At 33.9% G+C, this 7,994-nt stretch overlaps 1 protein-coding gene across 1 annotated transcript in view; it reads left to right on the top strand.

Annotated features, from left to right (window-relative positions):
• The first annotated feature begins 2,324 nt into the window (after nucleotides 1–2,324).
• Nucleotides 2,325–7,994, top strand: part of MGAT4C (MGAT4 family member C) — a 325,047-nt gene continuing 319,377 nt past the window's right edge. Inside the window, exon 1 of the mRNA XM_068190335.1 lies at nucleotides 2,325–2,805. The gene's annotated coding sequence lies outside the window, so the exon portion shown is untranslated. The remainder of the gene's footprint in view (nucleotides 2,806–7,994) is intronic.

Genomic DNA, 7,994 nt, shown 5'->3' with positions numbered 1-7,994 from the left:
GGATTACTATGTTTTGCTTGCTAAATTGTTTTTCTGTTTCCTTCCATGTCACCCCCCAAAATTCATCAGAAACCTCCTAGAAGCTGATATCTCAATGTTACTTATTCAAACCAGTGAATATGAATGAATCATACATTCTAAAATAACGATGCCACTAGAAATAGTGAATTAGAATTATTATATTTTTTAATTTGTTCAAGATAGTAGATTTTTATGAATAGAAACGTGAAACACTGATATTGCTGTTTGACCCAAGTTGCTGAGGCTCCAAGAAAAGTGCAGATTGGCACTGATGGCTCTGGCTGAAGCCATAGATGCTGAGAGCATGGAGATGTCAGTGATTCTCATTCTAAAATTAATAAATAGCACACAAACCAACGCTGTTTTTAAGGCTAGCATGTGGCTTTCAGCTTTCTCTCTATTGAGAAGAGAAATTGGGAAATTTAGGGTTGGGCTGCTGCACAATGAGGTCTCCGCAGTTTTATTAGTTTCAGCAGCAGATGCTGTAATTGTGTGAGCAGGAGAAAAGAGGAATCTAATAATCTAAAATAATTTATGGAAGATGTTTTGAAAAAACAAAGGCTAACAAAATTAGGAAACATTTAAACAGAATATCACTGGAACTATGAAATGAGCATTTTGGTTGTTCCTAAACAATAGTGAAAATTGCAGAATTGTTGAGGTTAGAAGGGATTTCTGGAGGTCACAAAGATAAAACTCCCTGCTCAAACAGGGCCACCTAGAGCTGGGGGTTTGAACTAGATGATCTTGAAGGTGTCTTCCAACCAAAGCCATTCTATGATTCTATGACTTGTGATATTATTATCTGTTTACATGGAAAATGTACAAATATTAACGACAGGGGCTGCAGCACAGACACTGCCACCTAGAAGTGTGTGTGTTACAACACCCAAAATAATCTTAGAGCAAGGCAGCATGGGAAAATTTTTAATCCCTTTGGACTATATGTTACTTTGGGGTAGATTTATGTGTATTGTATGTACTGAACAATTGGATCTGGTCAAGTGCTTGCATATGCTTTAAGGGGTGGCTATTAGGACACAGGCCAAAGGAGCTCCTGTTCAAAAAAAAAAAAAAAAAACTTAAACCCCAAGAGAATTTGTAAATGTGGATCATGCTTTTTGATGAAAGCAGGGTTTATATCTCTTTCTTGGCAATATATTTATTTATCATTCTCAAAATGTTCTGACGCTAAGGCTGTATTCATATGTATTCAGCTGCATCTCTGTTTATTTACAGTTTAGCATGGGGGGCTGAATTTCCATGATATCGAGAAATCAAGTGTAAGAAAGTAATTAGTGGTAGATATCTAGGACTTCAGAAAACTAGATCAGTTGAAACTAGAGAGAGGATTTGCAGAAATATCTGCTTACTAGGGAGCATGACTCTGAAATTATACCTTTTTAAAATTAATTTCATCCAATGTTTTAGAGGATAAAAAACTCCCTTTGATATGTTTAATGAAAAACTCCTGCCCTAGTCTTTTCAATGTAAAAACTTTTTATATAACAGTAGGTATTAGTTACTTTGTCAAATAGCTTTGGCACTGGAGTGATATTCAGAAAACTTTAATTCTATATCCTTTTGTGAAATAGGGTGAGAAGTGGCTCATAATAAAAAAACCCCAACTTGTTACACAATATTTTTAGAGGCATGACGAAATATCAATCATGGTCTTTTTGGAGGATTATCTAGGATTATCTACTAACACTAAACATGGTTATTGCTCAGAATTTTAGCTGTCACTTCATTTTTTTACCAACAAGGGGAAAATACTGCTCTTTTCTTTCCTAGAACACTGAAAATGAAGATAATTGCAACAACATGATACCTATTAAAATCAAAATAGAAAGAACAGACAGTGGAAAAATGAACTCAGTGTAAACAGATAAAGTTTTGGAAACTGTGATAATTCCCAACACTTAGATTTTTGAGCACAGGTATGAAATGTGTTGCCATTTATCAACTTTTAAAAATTTAAGTATTTCTTTCATATAGAAAAATCCAGGGTAGTGCTTTTATGGTTTGTTGTGGTTTTTGTTTTTTGGGTTTTTTTTGTTGTTTTTTTGGGTTTTTTTTTTGGGGGGGGTGTTTTTTGGGTTTTTTTTGTTTCTTTTCTTTTCTTTTCTTTTCCTTTCTTTTCTTTTCTTTTCTTTTCTTTTCTTTTCTTTTCTTTTCTTTTCTTTTCTGTTCTTTTCTTTTCTTTTCTTTTCTTTTCTTTTCTTTTCTTTTCTGTTCTTTTCTTTTCTTCTTTTCTTTCCTTTTCTTTCTCACCTGTGGCTTGAAAGAAAGCAGCAGTGAGAATGAATTTCATTGTAGTAGACACTTTCAAGACTAGATTTAGCTGCAGTCACATTAGCTTAGATAATGGGAGAATTTTTCTTCATTGAAAATGCTCCCTGTCGCTTAAGAAGAACTCACTGAGGCAGCCTGCCATCTAGCTTTTTCACAGCAAAATAGGCTTGCAGACTGCAGATGAGAGACTCGGGAGCAGAGACAATTTTAACTTAGCCATCCCTAATTTATCTCAAGCTTTTTCAATCCATCTTCACTGCTCTATGCACACTGGAACACCAGATTGTCAACCCCTGGGAAAAGAAAGCAGCCAGGGATCTAGAGAGCTGTCACATCCTGAGAAATATTTAAATTGTGCTGATTTTCTTCTGGAGTGCTGAGCAGAGGGAATGAAACTCTCCATCAAGTCATAGCTTTGCGGGCAATAGATCAGAGGATACTGCCAGTTTTTCTAATGGATTATTGTTATCGGGCAGGTTCTTCCTGAAGGTATGTAGTTACTCTCTCAATTCATTACCCACACTATTTATCAGGTAATGATCTAATGAACTGGTAATCCAGATACATTAAGAAAAACGTTAACTAAGTAGTCTCTATTGATTGAATGATGGCACTTTATTGCAGTATGTTTGCAGGTAAAATATTCTGATCTACTTACTGTAGATGTGTTGTACCTACTGCCAAGTGCTTTGTCAGCAATCCCCCCGAGCAAAACCAATCCCTAACCTTTAAACAAAAAAGAAAAAATCCATTGTGCTGCATATAATATTGCCACAAGTTTATTCTGACTGCCCAGAGTATGTTGTTTTCTGAAACAATAAATAACCAATAGCAAAATCATATGTCTGATTTTAAATTTGTTATAGATGAGTATTAATTTTGCAAAATATTTTCCAACCTGTATATATGCAGAACTCCCCTTAAAGTACTACAAATTAATTCTGGAGTTAGATACTTGTTTGTTTACTATGATTATCTAACCTTTCACATGGGGAGTTACAATATTTCATTCTGAAAATCTCTGATATATGACAGAAGTCTGTTGTTGCATCTGTACTGCCACACTCCAGGAGCTTCTTAGTAAAGCATAATGATTATATACCATAACAGGAGATTTAAAAAAAAAATCTGTAAAGAATTTCTTGCCTTTTAAACTTCTGTGTTTATATGAACTACAGCATGTTCCTCCTAATCTGAACTGCTTACTGCATGTCTGTATCTTGTGAGGCAGCCTGACCTAAAAATGAAAGATCTCTAAATTGCAGAAGCAGCCAGACATATTTGAACTCTTCCAAGCGCGGGAGTTGCTGCAGAGATGGAAAAAGCACTGCCACATTGAAGTTAAAGTCCTGGCCTTGTTTCATTTCCAGGTTGGCACTCTACCTGAGTGCAAGCTCTGAGACTTAAGCACAAATTGGCAGGTGCAGGGCTAAGCAGGGCTTAAGCCCTGAGAAAATAAAAATGCTTATCTGTAGCTTCTTGCCCAGTGCACTGGCTGGGCTGCTGTCATGCTACCAAGAGTAAATGATGTATGAGCTTGTCTGTGGTGTACTTGATAATGCAGTGGATCTGCTGAACTGGATTTTTAGTCACAAGACAGATGTTTGTCATATTTCTGAATATACTGCTGAAAGAAAGCAGTAAGATAGAAATAGATACAAAGCTGGGGTATGAAGGAGGTCTCAAAAGCCCATATTGGTTAAAAGAAGTAAATGTGAGACAAGAGCATTTTCTAGTATGCTTATCTTCCTCCGTTTAAGGAATATATTATGTTCAAGGCATTAATAAAAAATTACAGTATTACATGTTGCTCCTGTAAGCAATACCTGGAAGTTCCTTTCCCCTAGTGCCTTGGAAAGGATGAAGAAAAAATAGAGAGGTTGATTCTATTCTTTTTCCAATGAACTCTCTTAAAGCATTCCCTTTCATATGGACCTCAGAAAGACTCAGGCAAAGAGGCTTCCATTAAGCTCTCCCTAGAGAGTCCTAGCATATCAAGATATTTTTAAAAGGAAATGTGCACAATAGCTGTGTTTTCCTCAGTCTTTCAAACTTCTCACTTAAATATACAGAGGCATCATAACATGCTTCTAGATATCCATGGATATTTCAGCATTTTGTGCAATCACTTATGAATGTTGCAACCTAGAGGATAATATAGCCTTTTCTTATTATATATTGCTCATATGAAAAAGTAACTTTTCCAGATCACATTCCATTTTGTCTTCTTCAGGTTCAATTATGTTTCCCTTTAAATGTTTGGCTACTTTAACCATTAGCTTTTTAAATACAATTGTTTCTGATATATGTGACTGGGGAGTAACCAAGAGCAACACAAAAGTATCTCGATCTTTTCTCCACTGCAAGATAAAACACACTAAAACTAGATTTAAATGGGAGGATGATATTAAATAATAGAAAATGAATGAAAATTAATGGCTTTATGTTTCATTTTTTACCTTAGCATTGTATTTTATTTTTTCTTTTTTTTTTAATCATGATGTGCAGTAATAGCTCTCTCCCATTCTTTGACAGAGAATTCTGAGGTATCCACATATGCCATTTTCAGGTGGATATTTCTACTGCCTTCTGATATCCTTTTAGACCATTTTTGTAAAGAACTGTATTACAAAATGTGGTATAGCATAAATGGATGAAAATAGTCCAGGAAGAAAGCTGAAGCACAACTTGTTTGTTATGGTGTTAAATTTATAGTCTGTAGTATTCTTCCTGTCCTGGTTCCACTGACATTCCTGTTCCACCTTTAGTTTACTGTTCTTTCTTCTTTCCTACATTAACAGGTTCATTAAAAAAAAACACTTATGCATAGGAATTTACAGCAATGTAACAAATATACTGATTTTATTTACATTCTTCAGCAGTCCTTAGCTAACACTGTTTATCTTCTGTGCCAAATTTGGCTGAAGTAAAATTTTGCTTATGTGTTGACTGTATTCCCTCCTTGATACCATAGGTTCTACTCCTTCCTGTTCTGCTGTGTGCTAGACAAATCATAGAAACAAAAGGAATTTTTTTTACCTTTTTATGCAATGCTCCTGGTTTTCCCTTGTGTTTATTTAACATCTGTTTGAATTTAGAATTTGTTCTTCTCCCAGAGTGAGCCTCTAGAAGGTAAAGATATTACATTGAATTGATTTAAAAAAGGCAGCTTCTTACTTGTGTCATTCTTCTTCCTTCTTATTTTAGATTTGTCAACATGTCTGTGATAATACATAATTCTATGCAGTGGATAAAAATAATATTTCTTGGAACATTTTATGGAAAAAGTTATTCATGGCTCTTTAACATCATCTGTTCTTTGAACTCTAGCAGGTAATTTGTGGCAAAAGTGCTTAGAAGAAGGAAGACCTAGGAGCATGGATAATGATAAAATGAAACTTCTCAGGCAAAACCTGGGTATTTCCAAGATCAGGATGTGCTGTGACCTGATTTATTTGCTCCCTTTGTATGTTTTTCTAGGTTCTAGGACTGATTTGTTGATGTTTAAGCATTTATTAAATCAATTATTTTGTTTCATATGTATCATTTACACAGGTCATTCACTAGACAGCACATTCAATTACATATTAATTCTCCTAAGATTTAAGTAGGTCAAATGACATACAGAAAATCTGTATTTTCACACACATAATTTCACAATTTTGAGTGAACAAGAGTGAAAAGATGGTTTTCTCTGAGAATTGTGTCTGATTATTGTAAAGAAATTCAAGAAATAGTGGTGGAAAGAAGATACAAAGCTAGTTCACATTTAACAAGTTGTCTTCTTTTGGTTGGAATGCTCTCAAAGTGTGATCCAGCTTCTTAAATTGTGGGATACCTTGCCTAGCTACAGGGACAAGTCCAAGGCCTCACACAAATTTTGTGTAGTATCTTTTAGCCCATTATTTTAGTTATGAAAAATATAAGAAATTTTAGTAAACATTAACATTTGACTGAGCTGATATATATGTTCATATCCTAATAACTTTTAAAAAAAGATAAATAAGCACTTGAATTCACTACTCCTTCTTTACTTTGTCTCTATCTCTAAAGAAAATTCAGATCAAATAATAACACAGTTTTAGTGACTTATATTGTCCTAACAGACAAAGTGTAAAGCAGATGGTATTCCTGTTGAAAGGGGCATGCCTCGCAAAAATATTGACAAGTCTGTGATTAAATGAATTAATTTTGCCTTAAGGGTAATATCTTTCAAATTATGCATTTTTAAGTTAATTTTACAAAAGTGGACATTAATTCTCTTGTTCTATGATTATCTCAGTTTGACATATTTTAAGTAAAGCATTTTGTTTTGAAACTCTTGTAAAGATTTGGGGTTTTCTGTTTGCGTCCCCCACTCACTCTGCACCAACTAAATGCTGTGAAAGAGATTTGAAAATCTGTAATAACTACCCCTATTACCATTCTGAAAAACCCACATTTTAGAGCAAGAAAATCTGTAAAAATATGGTTCAAAGATAATGTTAAATAAACTTTTTACTGTAAATTTGAATCTTGTTCCACCATGCTATGCAGTAGAAAGTAAATACAACTAAAAACGTGAGAATATATTTAATCGTTTATTATACTTCTTCTTTCTTTTATGTATTGCTAAGCATAGAAGTTATTCTGAAATATCCTGGGCTGGTCTCTTCTTCTTGTCAATAAATATGCAGAATTTTCTGTAGTATGTATTTTCAGATGCAATTAAAATTTGGTTTGTTCAGGGAGATTCAATATTGCTTTTCTAACTTAATGCTGTCATTACAATTACTGTATGACATAGAGAGATAAATAACATTACTGAGGAAATTATAGTGATAGATCTTGTTCTGAATGTAATTTAATATCCAGTTTGCCTCTTTCTCTTCTGGAAATCACTACATTGAAGGCAATGGAATAAATGAGTGGAATCAGATTCCGTATGTTTAAGTATTCCAGTTGCCCCTTAACATCCATCAGCATGAAGTTTCTATCTTAAATTGTGTCTGTTAGTAAGGCTTTGAAAGGTACATTATTTATTTGCACATAAAACTCCTTATGCTTTGCTTTTCCAGCTGCTGCTGAAGACTGGCGAAATTTTTCAACAGTACATAGCTTCTCAAATTTTGAAAACTTAATCAGAAGTGAAGGCAGATGAAAAAATTATATTTCAAAAAACTGAAAAGAATTCCTTGATTACTTCTTATTGCCTTTGATGCCTGAAACTTTCATTATTTTAAGTGGAAGAAATGTGTATTTCATATGGATATTGTTTGAGGGACACTTCTGAGGTGTGTTGTCATCACAAAAACTTCTATTGAAACACTTTTCAGGTTCTTATTTCACTATTTTGGAGCAGCAATTAACTTTAAAAAAGATTGGTAATTTTGCAAATTTTTTTATGTGAAACAAGAAGCATTTCTAATTTGTGTTTTTAAATGTGTCAAACATTATCTGGAAGGATAGAAGAGTTCTCTGTAAAAAGAAATTACACTATTAAAAAAGGAGGAGTTGGTAACTGTCTCTAGTGAGGATTTAACCTCCTTTCTCCAGTATCTCCTCTAATCCTATTACATCAACTTTCATTTTTCAGGTTGAACTTTTCTGATATTACATGACAAAAGTTAGAGAAACTCAAATTTAAGAGGTTTTACTTTTTATGACTACTATTTTTGAAGAAATAGAGGGACCAGTTG

Source organism: Anomalospiza imberbis, chromosome 5 (genome assembly GCF_031753505.1).
Source record: "Anomalospiza imberbis isolate Cuckoo-Finch-1a 21T00152 chromosome 5, ASM3175350v1, whole genome shotgun sequence".
NCBI classification, from domain to species: Eukaryota; Metazoa; Chordata; class Aves; order Passeriformes; family Viduidae; genus Anomalospiza; species Anomalospiza imberbis.
Note: the sequence above shows the minus strand (reverse complement) of the source record. Positions and strands in the feature narration are given on the sequence as shown.